The following is a 16,098-nucleotide window of genomic DNA, read 5'->3' as shown; positions in this document are numbered from 1 at the left end:
CATATGTAGTTTAAAATTTTCTGATAGCTATATTTAAAAAGTAAAAAGAAACAATTGAAATTAATGAATTTTAACTTACACAAATATACAAAAAAAAATATTTCAACATGAAATCAATATAATAATTATTACAGAGTTGGTTTATAGTCTCCCCCACCCTCCGCAGTCTTTTTGAGATATAACTGACATTTAACATTCTATAAGTTTAAGGTGTACAATATAGTGATTTGATATATGTGTATATATATATATATGCATTGTGAAATTTCAGGGTTTTTTGTACAAAGTATTCAAAATCTGGTATGCATTTTATACTTAGAACACATCTCCATTTGGACACTAAATTTTTATTGGAAATAATTGATCTGTATTTAAATTTCATAAAATTGATATTGAAAAATAGATTCACATACCAACATTTAAAAAATGTTTCCAATCACTGAATCATGTATTGGTTCAAAATTTTAAATATAAATTACTTAAAATGAAATAAAATTGAAAATGTAGTTCCTTAGTTGCACTAGTCACATTTCAAATGCTAGTTTTTTTGGACATTACAGCTCTAATGTCCAAAGTAAGCTCTAAACTCTTACTGCTCTAAGTATGGTCTATGGACCAGAGGAAGTTGTATGACCTAGGATCTTGTTAGGGATGTAGCTTCAACTCTATTTCAGAAGCTAGTTTCCTAGCATTCAAAGCACATTAAAGCATAAAAAGGACACTTTAGCCCAGTGGTCACTAAACTTTTTCATCATGGGCATATTCTTCTTATTTATTTTTTTACAAAAACTTAAAATGTAAAAATTATTCTTAGCTCATGGGCCTGTAAAAACAGGCTGCAGGCCACATTTGACCCACAGGCCATAGTTTGCTAATCCTTGTCTAGACCAAAACTGATAAAAGAACAAAAGAATCTGTAGTCCTTTCTGGTGACCCAGTTACCTGGTATATTCACATTATAACAAACAAAGGTAATTAAAAAGATAACATGAATTTTATAGGGTAAATTTGCCATTACCTATCCAAATGTAAATATGTACCCTTTGACCCACACATACCACTTCTAGACATCTATTCTACAGAAAAAATACAATTACACACAAACACACACAACATAGCAATTATATATGTTCAAAGATACTCATTGCAGCAGTGTTTGTAGAAGCAAAATATCAGAAATATTATAAATGTCCATCAATAAATGTTCTAATAAGTTATGATATCTTCATTACCACAAAACACTGTATAGTTATCAAAAGAAATGAAGTAGATCTGTATACAGGGACGTGAAATTATGTCCAGGACATATTGCTAATTGAAAATAAAGTTACAGAATGGTATATTCTCATTTTAAAAATTGAGAACACACATGTGCAAACATACACTCACATAACCCAGATTAGTTCAATGATTACCCCTGTGGAGTAAGAACTGGGATAAACGGGCAGAAAGTAGAGGGAACTTCCACTTTTTGCTTCATACATTTCTGTATTATATTCATATTTCAATAGGTGTGCATCATTTCTATAATAAAAGTAATTTAAAAGGCGATTTTGATTTGTGGGCATATGACCACTATCTTACTTTATACTCTTTTCTGTTCTCCCTATTTGTAGTAAGCATATTGAGCTTATACCTAAAAAATTAATCATGTCAGTCATTTACCATTTCTGATAATGAGGGTCAGAGTCCTAGCTGAGATGAGCCCAACATTCTGCAGTTCTTTTCTACATGAAGCATTTCCTGATTCAAAATATTATGGAGGTGGGCTGCCCAACAGAAATAGAAATAGAAAAACAACTAGGAATCTGGGAAACCAAAAATTTAAACTTTCACTTAAAATCCAGGAGGGGCTACACTCAAAAAGGGTAAACTGGAAATAGACACCCTTCTCAAAAAACTGAATACAACCTTAGACATCTTTCAATCCCAAACTAGATTAAGGTAATTAGCTTTTCTCTACTTGCCTGCCAGGAGGCAAAATTAAATCCTCTTTGAAGGATGATAACATTCACCAGACTGTCAAACTATTTACATAATTTGTCATACATAGTAATTGTATTCAAGCTAATATTACCAGGATGTCTATTAGTTATAACCAAAACCAAAAGAAAATAGAAAGCATGTAGAAAAATAGACAATAATAAATAAAATTTAAAAATGAAAGAAAAAGAAAATAGTAGATAGGAAGTAGTATAAGCAGGTCCTCAAGTGATCCATAATATTGTGATTATCAGAAATGGACTTTAAAATAATTGATTGAAGTCCTAGCTACAAAAATAAGGCAAGAAGAGGCTATTAAAGTTACAACTTTAGAAATTAAAGGTATAACTAATAGAAAACCCCCCACAAAACTCTTATTATTTATAGACAATATGATGGTATATGTAGGAAATTCAAAAGACTCTACAAGCAAACTATTACAATTCACATGTGAATTTAAAGGAAGTTATTACATCAAGTTCAATATAAAACATTTTTGCATGTGTGTATCAGCAACAAATAAGAAGTCACATGTAATAGCATAAAAACATCAACCCTCTACAAATAAATCTAAGGAGAGATTCCAAGTGCTATAATTTTACCCCAACAACTCAAAACATTATTTAGAAAAATTTAAAAGATCTAAGGATATGAAAAGACAGGAGATGCTCATGGATTAGAAAACTCAACATAGGGGCACCTGGGTGGTGCAGTTGGTTAAGTGGTCCATTCTTGGTTTTGGCTCAGGTCATGAACTCAGAGTCGTGAGATTGAGCACAGAGTCTCTCTCGGCTTGAGCACAGAGTCTCTCTCAGCTTGAGTCTCTCTCTCCCTCTCTATCTGCCTCTTCCCCACCATGGGCGCGGGTGCTCTATCTCTCCCTCTCTCTCTCTCTCGCAAATAAATAAATAAATCTGAAAAAAGAAAACTCAACATAATAAATATTTAATTCTACACTATAGTAATCTATAAATTCAGTGTCATGCCAGTTAAAATCCCAGATTTGTGTGTATGTATTTACTAAAATTGGTAGGCTTATTCTAAAATTATATGGAAATGTAAAGGGCCAAGAATAGTCAAGGTAATTTTGAGAAAGAATAAAGCCAAGGACTTATATTATTAAATATCAAAACCTATTTAAAGCTGTAATAATTAAGACAGTATGGTATTGGCACAAGGACAAATGAACCAGTGGAAAATTATGTAGAATCCAGAAACAGCCACACATACCAACAACTGATTTATGACAAAGGCTATGGAGTAGTGCAGTGGGGAAAGAAGGATTATTTTTTCTTTAAAAAAAAGATTTTATTTATCTATTTGAGAGAGCGAGAGCGAGCAAGCAAGAGCAAAAGTGGCGGGAAGGGGCAGACGGAGAGGGAGAAGCAGACTCCCCTCTGAGTGAGAGCCCGATGCGGGGCTCCATCCCAGGACCCTGGGATCATGACCTGTGCTGAAGGCAGATGCTTAACTGACTGAGCTACCCAGACACCCAAGGAAGAATTATCCTTCTAACAAATGATGTTAGCCAATCAGATATTTATACAGAAAAAAATACATTTTTTTCCTTCTATTTCACCAACATGAAAATCAAATTCAGATGGATTGGATATCTAAATGCAAATGTAAAACAATCAAGTTTTTAAAGGAAACAAGAAGAGGATATCTTTATGACCTCAAAGTAGGCATGGGCATAAAAAGTAGTAACCATAAGAAAAAATAATTGAGAAAGTTGAGTATATTAAAATTTGAAACAAAGTATTAGGAGAATGATAACACACAAAAGTGGGGAAAGATATATCCATAAATATAGCAGAGAGACTCATACACAGACTATGTGAAGATCTCCAAACCCAATAAGAAAAACTCAGACAACTTAATGGAAAAGTGGGCAAAATACTTGAAAAGACAATCATAAAAGATGATATCCAAGTGGTCAATAAACATATGAAAAGATGCCCAACCTCATTCAATATCATTTATGACAACCACTTTGGGAAAATAGTTTGGCCATATCTGTTATAGCCAAACATGTGCATGCCTATGGCCCAGCAATTCTCCTCCTAGCTATATATCCATCAGAAATGCACACAAATGTTCACCTAAAGGTATGTACTAAAATATTTCCTAACAGCACTATTTATAATAGTGCCAACCTGAAAACTATACCAAATGCCCCTCAACCACTGAGTGGATAAATCAGTGAAATACTACATATAGTGATAAGAATGAATTATCCATAACCAGAGAAACAATATGAACAAATTTCACAAAAATAATATTGCGCAGAAGAAGCCAGACACAAAAGAAGACATATATAGTAGGTAGAGACTAAGATGGCCCTCAGTCATTTTTGCTTCCTGGTATTCATGCCCCTGGTTAGTCACCTCCCCACTCCCAAGTATGGACTGAGCCTCATGACTCATTTCTAGTGAATAAAATATGACAAAAGTGATAAAAATGTCACTTCTGATATTAGGTGGCAAAAGACTGGCTTCCCTCCCGGGTTCTCTCTCTCTCGTATTTTCTCACTGTGAAGGAAGCTGTTGCCATATTGTGAGTTGCTCAGTGGAGAGGCTCATGTGGCAAGGAGGTCTTAGTCCAACAATTCAGATCCCAACAACTCAGGGATCTGAATCCTGTAACAATCTGCCACTGGACTTTGATCTTTCCCCAGCTGAGCCTCCAGATGAGGCCATCGTCATAGATGACAGTCTGAATTCAGGAGATAACCTTGAATCAGAGCTACCCAGCTAAGCCACGTGTGGATTCCTGACCCACAGAAACCATGAAATCATAAGTGTTTCTTGTTTTAAGCTGCAAAATTTGGGGTTAATTTGTTATGTATGGGCTCAGCAACATGGCTTCCCACTCACCAAGGCCAAACAGGTTAAGGCCGCCACTGAGTTCCCAGTCTGCCAACAGAGACCAACATGCTATGGCACTGTCCTCCAGGGTGGTCAGCTGGCTACCTGATGGCAGGCTGATTTCATTGAACCACTTTCAACATGGAAGAAGCAGTGTTTTGTTCTTACTGGAGTAGGGGCGAATGGGTGGCTCAGTCAGTTAAGCGTCAACTCTTGATTTCAGCTCAGATCATGATCTCAGTGTCATGGGATCAAGCCCTGCATTGGGCTCCACACTCAGCGTAGAGTCTGCTTGTCTCTTTCCCTCTGCTCCTCTCCCTGCTCATGCTCTCTCTCTCAAATAAATAAATAAAAATAAATAAATAAAATCTTACTGGAGTAGACATTTTCTCTGGGAATGTGGCTTTTCTTTCCCTGTGCACAATGCTTCCACCAAATCTACCATCTGTGGACTAACAGAATGCCTTATCCACCATCATGGTATTCCACACAGCATTGCTTCTGATCTAGGAACTCACTGACAGCAACATAATTGTTGCAATGGGCCCATGCTCGTGGATTTCACTCGTCTTGCCATGCTTCCCACCATCTTGAAGTAGCTGGTTTGATAAAATGATAGAATGGCCTTCGAAGACTCAATCACAACACCAACTAGGTGGCAAAATCTTGTGGGGTTCTCAAGAAGAGTGTAAGTACTCTGAGTCAGCATCCTATATGTGGTGCTATTTCCCCCACAGCCAGGATTCACAGGTCCAGGAATCAAGGCGAAGAAATGGGAGTGGTACCACTTAGTATTACCCCTGGTGACCTACTAGCAAAATGTTTGTTTCCTGTTCCCACAAATGTGTGCTCTGGTCCAGAGGTGTTAGTTCCAAAGGGAGGGAAGCTTTCACCAAGACACACAATGATTCCATTGAACTGGATATTAAGACTGCCACCTGGCCACTTTGGACTCCTTGTTCCTTTGAATCAACAGGCAAAGAAAGGAGTTACTGTGTTGGCTGGGGTGATTGATTCTGATCACCAAGGGGAAGTTGGAGTGTACTCCACCAGGGAGGTAAGGAAGAGTATGTCTGGAATAAAGGAGATCCCTTAGGGCATCTCTTAGTATTACCATGCCCTGGGATCAAAAGGTCAATGGAAAACTACAGCCCAATCCAGGCAGGACTACTAATGGCTCAGACCCTTCAGAAATGAAGGTTTGGGTCACCCCACCAGGTAAAGAATCAGGACCAGCTGAGGTGCTTGCTGAAGGCAAAGGTAATATAAAAACAGTAGCAGAAGAAGGTAGTTACCACAGAGCTGATTACAGAAATGATGACTGTCGTTGTCATGAATATTTCCTCCTGATTTCGTTATGAACATGTGTGTGCGTGTGTGTGTGTACGTGTGTGTAGCAAATGCCTTTGTTTTCCTCCCTCTTATTCTCTTTAATGTAACATAAGGTGTATTCACTTTATATTATACTATTTGAGTATTGTTCATTTGAAATCATAGTATTTAAGTTACAGGATATCAAGGAGAAGGGTAAACATCACTCAAGGACTTAACCCCCTTTTCTGGGAAAGGGGCTAATGGGTTTTCAGTTGTATGCAGAATAGTTGTATCATGTTAGGTGGAATTATGATTGTCTTTATTTGAAGATTCACTTGGTTTAAGAGATGCCGTGGGTGCCAGGTTGACAAGGGGTAGAAATAGGGAAAGAGGGAAAACAGAAAACAATGTAAAAGACATGTTGAAAATGTTTAATGTCATATAATTGGGGTCCCAGAGCAAAAGGAAAGAGAGAATGGATTTAAAGCAGCCTATATGCAAGGAAAGCCACACATAGGCACATCATAGTGAAGATGCTAAAATTTAAGATGACGAGAAATCTGAAAAGTATCTAGAGAAAAGAAAAAATATATCATCTTCCAAAGGAGCAATAAAATTGACAGTTTTTGTTTTGTTTTGTTTTGTTTTGTTTTAAGGAGGGATTCGGGGCAGAAGGAGAGAAAGAGAGAGAATTTTAAGTAGGTTCCATGCCCAGCACAGAGCCCGGCACAGGGCTTGATCTCACAACCCTGAGATCATGACCTGAGCTGAAATCAGGAGTCAAGACACTTAACCAACTGTCGCACCCAGGCACCCCAACAGCTTAGTTTTTTATTTATTATTATGTTATGTTAATCACCATACATTACATCATTAGTTTTTGATGTAGTGTTCCATGATTCATTGTTTGTGTATAACACCCAGTGCTCCATGCAGAATGTGCCCTTTTTAATACCTATCACCAGGCTAACCCATCCTCCCACCCCCCCTCCAGAACCCTCTGTTTTTCAGAGTCCATAGCCTCTCATGGTTCGTCTCCCCCTCCAATTTCCCCACCTTCATTCTTCCCCTCCTGCTATCTTCTTCTCCTTCTTCTCCTTCTCCTTCTCCTTCTCCTTCTCCTTCTCCTTCTCCTTCTCCTTCTCCTTCTCCTTCTCCTTCTCCTTCTCCTTCTCCTTCTTCTTCTTCTTCTTCTTCTTCTTCTTCTTCTTCTTCTTCTTCTTCTTCTTCTTCTTTTTAAAACATATGATGTATTATTTGCTTCAGAGGGACAGATCTGTGATTCAACAGTCTTGCACAATTCACAGCGCTCACCATAGCACATACCCTCCCCAATGTCTATCATCCAGTCATCCCATCCCTCCCACCCCCCACCACTCCAGCAACCCTCAGTTTGTTTCCTGAGATTAAGAATTCCTCATATCAGTGAGGTCATATGATACATGTCTTTCTCTGATTGACTTATTTCGCTCAGCATAATACCCTCCAGTTCCATCCACGTTGTTGCAAATGGCAAGATCTCATTCCTTTTGATGGCTGCATAATAGTCCATTGTATATATATACCACCTCTTCTTTATCCATTCATCTGTCGATGGACATCTTGGCTCTTTCCACAGTTTGGCTATTGTGGACATTGCTGCTATAAACATCGGGGTGCATGTACCCCTTTGGATCCCTATTTGTATCTTTGGGGTAGATATCCAGTAGTGCAATTGCTGGATCGTATGGTCCAACAGCTTAGTTTTTGATAGAAAGAATAAAAGCCAGAAAAAAACTCCTAAAATAATATCTTTAACGTGCTGAAAGAAGATAATTGCCAACTTAGAATTCCACTTCCCATGAAAATATGTTTCCAAAATGAAGCTGAAGTGAATAAATGTTTAGACAAACAACAACATAAAATGTTTAGACAAATGTTTAGAGAGGATTAATCACATGTATACTTACTGTAGTACAAATGGTTAAAAGGTAAGAATTCAAGAAGCACAAGAAAAATAGTCCCACAGTTAAGGGTGGAAATTCAGGAAGGATTAAAGAGTGGCAGAGAGAGATGTGTGTGTACATCTAAGTGGACACTGGCTACATAAGACAAAATAATAATGACTGATGAGTTTTATATACACATAGAATAAAAAACATATGGCCACAATATCATGAAAAGTGTGAGGGATATTTATCAGAGCAGACCCGAAACAAAGATGTGAGTTCAAATAATTGATTCGGGAAGTTTACCCAGATAATATCACTGTGGGACTGGAGAAGTGAGGTGGGGAAGGGAAAGAAAGAATGAAGTGTGCATAATCCAGCCATTTATCACTATGTGTAATTGGAGCTTAATCTTGCTTAGAAACTCTGGGACCAGAGGAGAACAAGCACCTCTGAGTTAATCCCACTTGAGGGGCAAAGAGTCTAGGATATTTGCCCACTATCCCTGGCCAGTAATTGGTTGAGGATTACTTCAGGGAGTTTTAAATTTCCTGGCACTTTCAGCCTCCTCTGCACCCAGCATCCAAAAAAGTGCTCAAACCAGGTTAAGTCATGGATGCTAGAAGTTGTATGTTGAGCCAATAGGCATGGAAATGGTAAACACCAAGGGGGTTTAGGTGGGCCAAAGAAAGTACTACAGAAAACACGGGAGTTCAAGAATTCAAAATTTATTTTTAACCATCCAGGAAAAAATAAATGAACAAATTTACATTAGACTCTAATAAGCAGAAGATGCATATTGTTATCTTTAGATGTCAAAGAGTAAGATTATATGTATTTGACAAGTTAATGGAAGGGAAAAAGGATTGATAAAAATGGCTGGATTAATCAAAAAGAAGATAAAAAGGTTGAAAAGATGAGCATAGAAGAATGGAATGAATGGGGCACAAATACTAAGATGGTAGATTTTAATCTCGATGTGTTGTTAATTGCAAAAATTGTAAAAGAATTAAGTATTCCAGTTGAAAGACGAAGATGATCAGATTGAACAATAGAGCACAAAAAATGCTGCTTAAGAGACACACTTTCAATACAGGATCCAGAAAAACTGAATATAAAAAGATGGGAAATATAGACACTATAAACAGCAACCAAAACAAATTGGGTGCAGTTCTATTGACAAACTCTATATTAAGACAGAATGCATTACTAGGCCAAAAGAGGATTAATGAGAAAAGAGTCAGTCACCAAGGAGATATGACAATTTAAATTTGTATGCATCTAGTCACATAGCCTCAATATGTATAAAGCAAATGAATGGAACTAAAAGGTGATTCACATTCATAGTGAGAAATTTTTAGCACATGTCTCTCATTAACTGAGAGGACATACAGAACCAATAAGAAATATGTAATATGTAAACAGGATTAATAAACTTAATCTAATATATGTATAAAATATTGCTCCTGACATCTGAAGAATACACATTCTTTGCAAGAATGTTGTAACATTTACCAAAATTGGCCATATCTTGGGCCAAATTTTAAAAGACTGAAATCATACAGGATGTGTTTTCTTGCTATAATGGAATTAAACTAGAAATCAATAATAAAAAAACGCCAAAGCCCCCAAATGTTGGAAATGTAGAAGCACTTTTAAAAACCAACTGATGAATAACTGAACTCTACATCTGAACTAATGATGTACTATATGTGGCTAATTGAATTTAAATAAAAAAAATGCTTCTAAAAAAACCCCAAACCTAACGAGTCAAAGAAGAAATTGCAATAAAAATTGGAAAATGTTTTGAACTGAATGATACAAAAATATGACATAATAAAATGATTGGATCAAGATAAAACTGTGCTTTCTATATATAGCTTAAAATGTTTATGTTGGAAAAAAAAAGGCTGAAAATCAATGAAATAAGTATCCATTTCAAATGCTAGGAAAGCAAAACAGCAAGTAAACCCAAAGAAAGTAGAAGGAAGGAAATTATAAAGATTAGAATAGAAACAATGAAATTAAAAACAAATGTATACTAAAGAAAGATAAAAATTAGTTCTTTGAAAAGAATATTAAAATCTATAAACTCTCGGCAGGACTGATCAAGAAGAAGGAAAAATCACAAATTACCAATATGAGACTGACAAAGAGGATATCACACCCAATCTTCAGACATTAAAAATAAGAAGATAAACAATGAATTTTTTATGACAATGAATTTGGAAATTTAGATGAAATTAGAAAAAAAAAAAACCTACCAAGAGTGATGAAGAAGAAAGTAGAAAACGTCTGAATAATCTTGTATCTATTTAATAAATCAAATTCGTGATTAAAAACCTTCCCACAAAGAAAACTCCAAGTCCAGATGGCTTTACTAGTGAATTTTATCAAACATTTAAGGAGAATAAATATTTATTTTCCAGGGACTACTTAAAGAGAAAGTACTTTCCAACTTTTATGAGGTCAAAATAACCTTGATTCCAAAGCTCACAGGGATAGTATAAGAAAAGTATAAGCCAATCTCTCTCATAAATTTATATGTAAAAATCCTGAATAAAATATTATTAAACTAAATCCAGCAATATAGAAAAAAGATAATACATAATGACCAAGATCTAAATAAGTGTAGGGATATACCATGTTCATGAACTGGAAAACTCAATTTTGTAAATGTCAATTCTCCTCCAATTCAATACAATCCAAATACAAATCCCAATAGGTGTTTAGGGAAGTTGGCAAGCTGATTCCAAATTTATATAATACAAAGTGCTAAAAATAGCAAAGACAGCCTTGAAGAAGAATGAATTTGGAAGATTTATACTGTCAGGTATGAAGACTTATTATAATGATACAACAATATGATGGCGTGACATTGGCACAAAGATAGACCAATGAACAGGACACACCATCTGGAAATCCACACACACACACAGATACCTAATTTATGATAAATGTGACAAATGCAGAGCTGTAAGGAAAGAATGGCTTTTTCAATACATGGTACTAGATCAATTGGACATCTTCATAGGAAAAACAGTGCATCTTGACCACTACCTCAGATCGTATATAAAAATGAATTCTTTTTTTTTTTTTTAAGATTTTATTTATTTGACAGAGAGAGAGAGATAGCGAGAGCAGGAACACAGGCAGGGGTAGGGGGAGAGGGAGAAGCAGGCTTCCCGCCTAGCAGGGAGCCCGATGCGGGGCTCGATCCCAGGACCCTGGGATCATGACCTGAGCCGAAGGCAGATGCTCAACAACTGAGCCACCCAGGCGCCCCTAAAAATGAATTCTTGTCATACTGGTGATCTAAATGTACAAGTTAGAACAATGCTTCTGGAAGAAAATACAGGAGAAGATCTACATTACCACGAGATAGACAAAGCTTTCCCGAACAGAACACAAAACATAAATTAAAAGGTTGATAAATTGGATTATATTAAAATTAGGAACTTCTGCTCATCCAAAGACACTCCTAAAAGAGTAATAAGGCAAACTGCAGAATGGGAGAAGATATTTGCTGACTTATGTCTGACAAAGCATTTACAAACAGAATGTATAAAGAACTCTCACAAATTAAAAAAAAAAAAAAAAAAGACATCCCAGTAGAAAATGATTTGAACTGGCAGTTCACCAGAGGATCTCCAAATGGTCAATAAACATGGAAAAGGTTGCTCTATTTCATCAGGTATCAGGGAAATGCAACTAACAGGATAATGAATTATCACTGTTCACTCCCACCCCCACTGAATGGCTAAAATAAAATGACTGACGATACCACATGTTAGTGAGGATGTAGAGCGGAGTATATTCATTTGGTAGGGCTGTTGTAACAAAGCACCACAGACTGAGTGGCTTAAACAACAGAAATTTATTTCCTCACAATTCTGGAAGCTGGAAGTCCAAGATCAAGGTGTCAGCTGGATTGGCTTCTTATGAAGGTCTTGGCTTGTAGGGGCCCATCTTCTCCCTATGTCTTCACATGGTCTTCCTCTGTAAATATCAGTGTCCTAATTTCCTCTTCTTATAAGGACAGTCATATTGGATCCCAGGCCACTCTGATGACTATTTCATTACCTCTTTAAAGACCCTGTCTCCAGGGGTATCTGGGTGGCTCAGTTGGTTAAGTGTCTGCCTTCAGCTCAGGTCATGATCTCAGGGTCCTGGGATCGAGCCCCGCATCGGGCTTCCTGCTCAGTGAAGAGTCTGCTTCTCCCTATGCTTCTCCCTCTCTCTTTCTCTCTCAAATAAGTAAATAAAAAAATCTTAAAAAACAAAAAAGACCCTGTCTTCAAATACAGTCATATTCTGAAATCCTGGGGGTTAGGACTTCAATGTATGAATTATTTTAGGAGGATACAGCTGAGCCCATAAACTGGAGCAGCTGAACCTCTCATATACTGGGAGTGTGGATTGATCTAACTCCTTTGGAAAATGGCTGGGCACCATCTACTAAAGCCAAACAGACACAGGCCCAGGGATGATTCCATTTCTAGGTGTATACGCGATAGAAATGCAGACACAGGCATATCAAAAGGCATGTATGAGAATGGTCATGGAAGTATTCCTAACTGCTCCCAACTGGAGACAAATCAAATATCCACAGTGGATAAATGGATAGATAAATTTTGGCATATTCATACAGTAGAATTCTATAGAATAATAAAAATGAACGATCTCTTGGCATTCCCACCATAGATGAATCTCATGAGCATAACGTTGAATGAAAGGTGCCAGATACAAAAGCGTACATTCAGCACATTCTATAGAATCGCATTGACACTAAGTTCAAAAATATGCAAAACTACTCCATGGTGTTCCAGGAGGGAGAAGGAGAGTGACGAGGGGTTGAGAAACACAAGGCGGCTTCCGTCCCTTGATCTGGGTGCTCGCCTGGTGCAATTTCATTGAGTGGGCACTTAGGTTTGTACAATTTTCCTTGGTATATTAGTTCAGTAATGAAGATCAAGCCCCTAACCCTGCTCTGCAACGGATTTTAAAAAGCCACCTTTATCAGGACAAGGACCACGTCCCTGTTTCCTGTCCATGTCAGGTAGGAGGCCACAAGGACAAATTGGCATTATTCTCTCCTAGCTGCTCACACCACTTTGAATTCAGTTCCTCAGCAAGTTTGGGAAATTTCTCCCCAAAGACTATACCTCCCATGGACAAAAGAATATTAAGTTGACTATTCTTAGAAAGAGGAGCTTAGATAAGGGGACTACTTGTTATGATGGCTTTGAGACGGGATTCAGGAGAGAAAAGAGCTTGGGTAAACAAGACAAGAGTAGAGTCTAACAAATTCACCCAGGCAGCGTCTTCATCCCCGAAGGATCTAAAACTAATTTTCAGCACAGATCCCTCTTAAGGACTTAGATTCTTTATTCCCAACTGATTATTCAGCTGAATTTGGGCATTAGTTTGCAGCCTCATTCCCAAAGCCCTCCTTTCCCCGCCTCTTCCTGACCCCACAGGGTAGAGCTGAGCGCTGGAAGCTTTGGCTTTGGAGGTCTCTAGTTTTGATATAACAGGGAAAAAAAAATTGAGCTAACTGAAGAGTTACCTTTGGAACGCTTAAGATTTGGCATCTGTGTTCCTCATGTGATTCTGCGAGTATCTGGCTCCTTTCATTCAATTCAAATCTGGCTCCTTTCATTCAATTCTGTATCCAAAACCAGAATTATTTTCATGACAATCTTAGTTTTATAAAAACCCCAGAACTGCAGGTGGAGATGTCCTCCTACACAGGTGCCTCATTGGCCCAGGGCCACACGACTCTTGCTTTTCCGGGTTAGGAGAGCAAAATCCTGGCAGGGGTCAAGGGCGCTTTTGGAAGTAGAATGGTGATTCCTAAATCCGTAGGAGAAAACACACTCTATTCCCAGGTGCGTCCCACTCACTTTTGCTCGGACACGTTTTGGACCGATAGGCCCCTTTTAAAACATAATTCATTCAGTATGTCACTTGGGTGGGTTTTACTCAAATTTCAAAAAAAAAACCAAAAAAAACAAACCTCCCTGAAGGAACAAATTTCATGTCAAGAGATGGGACTGACCTTTTTCCTTAGTCTAAGTTGGACTGTCTCTCTGAGCACATATCCGTACATAATCCTTGCAAAGCAGGGCTGGGGAGAAGGGAGAAGACATTTCCCCAAAGAACGACTGTGATTATATCTACAATAGCACGTCCTAAGAGGAAAAATGAACCTGCAGCTCTCAGAGTAATGAGACACCTGTAGAAAGCCATTCTAGATAATTGTGTTGTCTTGGCACAATGGTGGGGGTTGGCGGGGGAGTTGATTATCTTGATTACTCTACAAATTTGCTCCCACACACGGAGGCCTACCCTGACCATCCTACTTAAATATACTCTGTGCCACCACCTTTCCTCCTTACTATTCTTCCCCTCCCACCCCCCCAAGATTTACCACCTTTTAATACAGTGAGGAATGTGACCCCAGGAAGACAAAGACCTCCTTCCGGTTTGTTCCCTGGTACATACTAAATGCCTAGGACCAAGCCTTGTACGTAACGAGCACTCAATAAATGCTCAGGGACAATTTGAAAATTCAGTACCTTCATTAACCAAGTGCCAAGCCTCCTAATCTTCTTGCCTCATCTTGAACGGAAAACTTTGATTACAAAGCCTTTGCTGAAAAACGGAACTAGACCCTTACATACAGAGAACAAACTGATGGTGGCCAGAGGGAAGGAGGTGAGGAATGGGGAGAAAGGGTGAAGGGAAGGGGGGGTACAGGCCTCCAGTTTTGGGATGAATCAGTCACAAGGATGAAAGGTACAATGTAAGGAGGAGAGCCAATGGTATTGTAATCGTGTTGTATGGTGACGGAAGGTAGCTACACTTGGGGCAAGCATAGTATAATGTATGGACCCTTCCAATCACTAGTTTGTACCCCTGAAACTAACATGTGTGTCAATTTTACTTCAATGAAAAAAAATCAGTCTTTGCTATTATGCAAAGGATATGGTAACATATTTTCCAGAGACAGGATCAGGTTACGTTACCTTATCCTTTTATAACGCCGTTTAAAATACATTATTATTGGGGCGCCTGGATGGCTCAGTCTTTAAGCGTCTGCCTTCGGCTCAGGTCATGATCCCGGGGTCCTGGGATCAAGCCCCGCATCAGGCTCCCTGCTCAGCGGGAAGCCTGCTTCCCCTCTCACTCCCCTTGCTTGTGTTCCCTCTCTTGCTGTCTCTCTCTCTGTCAAATAAATAAATAAAATCTTTAAAAAAATAAATAAAATACATTATTATTAACAAATACTAATCTAATATGAAGGTATAAAAATTCTGGAAATTAAAAAAAAACTTACGTATGTAAACATACATCCTCTATGATGCAAAGCAAATTTGGGGTTAATTGAAGATTCTCTAAAGACGAACTCAAAGACACAACACATTTGTCTTTAATCACGGCATGAAGTGTCTGTTTGAGGAACACCATATGAAAAGTGCATGTCCAATTATGATTGGTAAGACCATGTAGAGGATGCCTGGTATGTGCCAGACCTCTAATTTCCCCAACAACCCTTCAAGATAGTGTTACCATCCACATCTGTAGATGAGGAGACTGAGGCCCCAAAAGGAGAACGAACTGGCCCAAGGTCACACGGATTTCAGATGATAATCTGGTTTTGTTCAACACCACGGTCTATCCCCAGACGCTGGCTAGCTCTCCAGAAGAGCGCCCAATGCCGTTTCACGTGATATTCACATATGTCATTGGTTTCATATTCTTAGTCAACACATATGTTTTGAGTAATTTTTATGTTCTTAGCACTGTGCCGGCTTCCTTGGAGATTGCTCTAAGAAGCCTGCCCTCTCACTGGGAGGCACTCATGAACCCCAGGGAGACCATGTGAACGGAGGAGTGGGACCCACATGGATGCTAGGGGAGTTCTGAAGAGGGAGGAACCCTCATGGGCTGGGCTCCTGGCCCTAATCATGGAGTGCCCCTTTGCCTTCTAAGCCAGGCAA

The 16,098-nt window shown here is 38.3% G+C and overlaps 1 long non-coding RNA gene across 1 annotated transcript in view; it reads left to right on the top strand.

The window, feature by feature from the left end:
* LOC118022726 overlaps window positions 1-16,098 on the top strand; it is a 36,999-nt gene that overhangs the window by 4,958 nt on the left and 15,943 nt on the right. The gene's annotated exons all lie outside the window — the stretch shown is intronic.

The sequence above is a fragment of the Mirounga leonina genome, unplaced genomic scaffold (assembly GCF_011800145.1).
Source record: "Mirounga leonina isolate KUSES-001 unplaced genomic scaffold, KU_Mleo_1.0 Mir_177, whole genome shotgun sequence".
NCBI lineage: Eukaryota > Metazoa > Chordata > Mammalia > Carnivora > Phocidae > Mirounga > Mirounga leonina.
The sequence above is the reverse complement of the archived record's forward strand: the minus strand, read 5'-3'. Positions and strand labels throughout refer to the sequence as shown.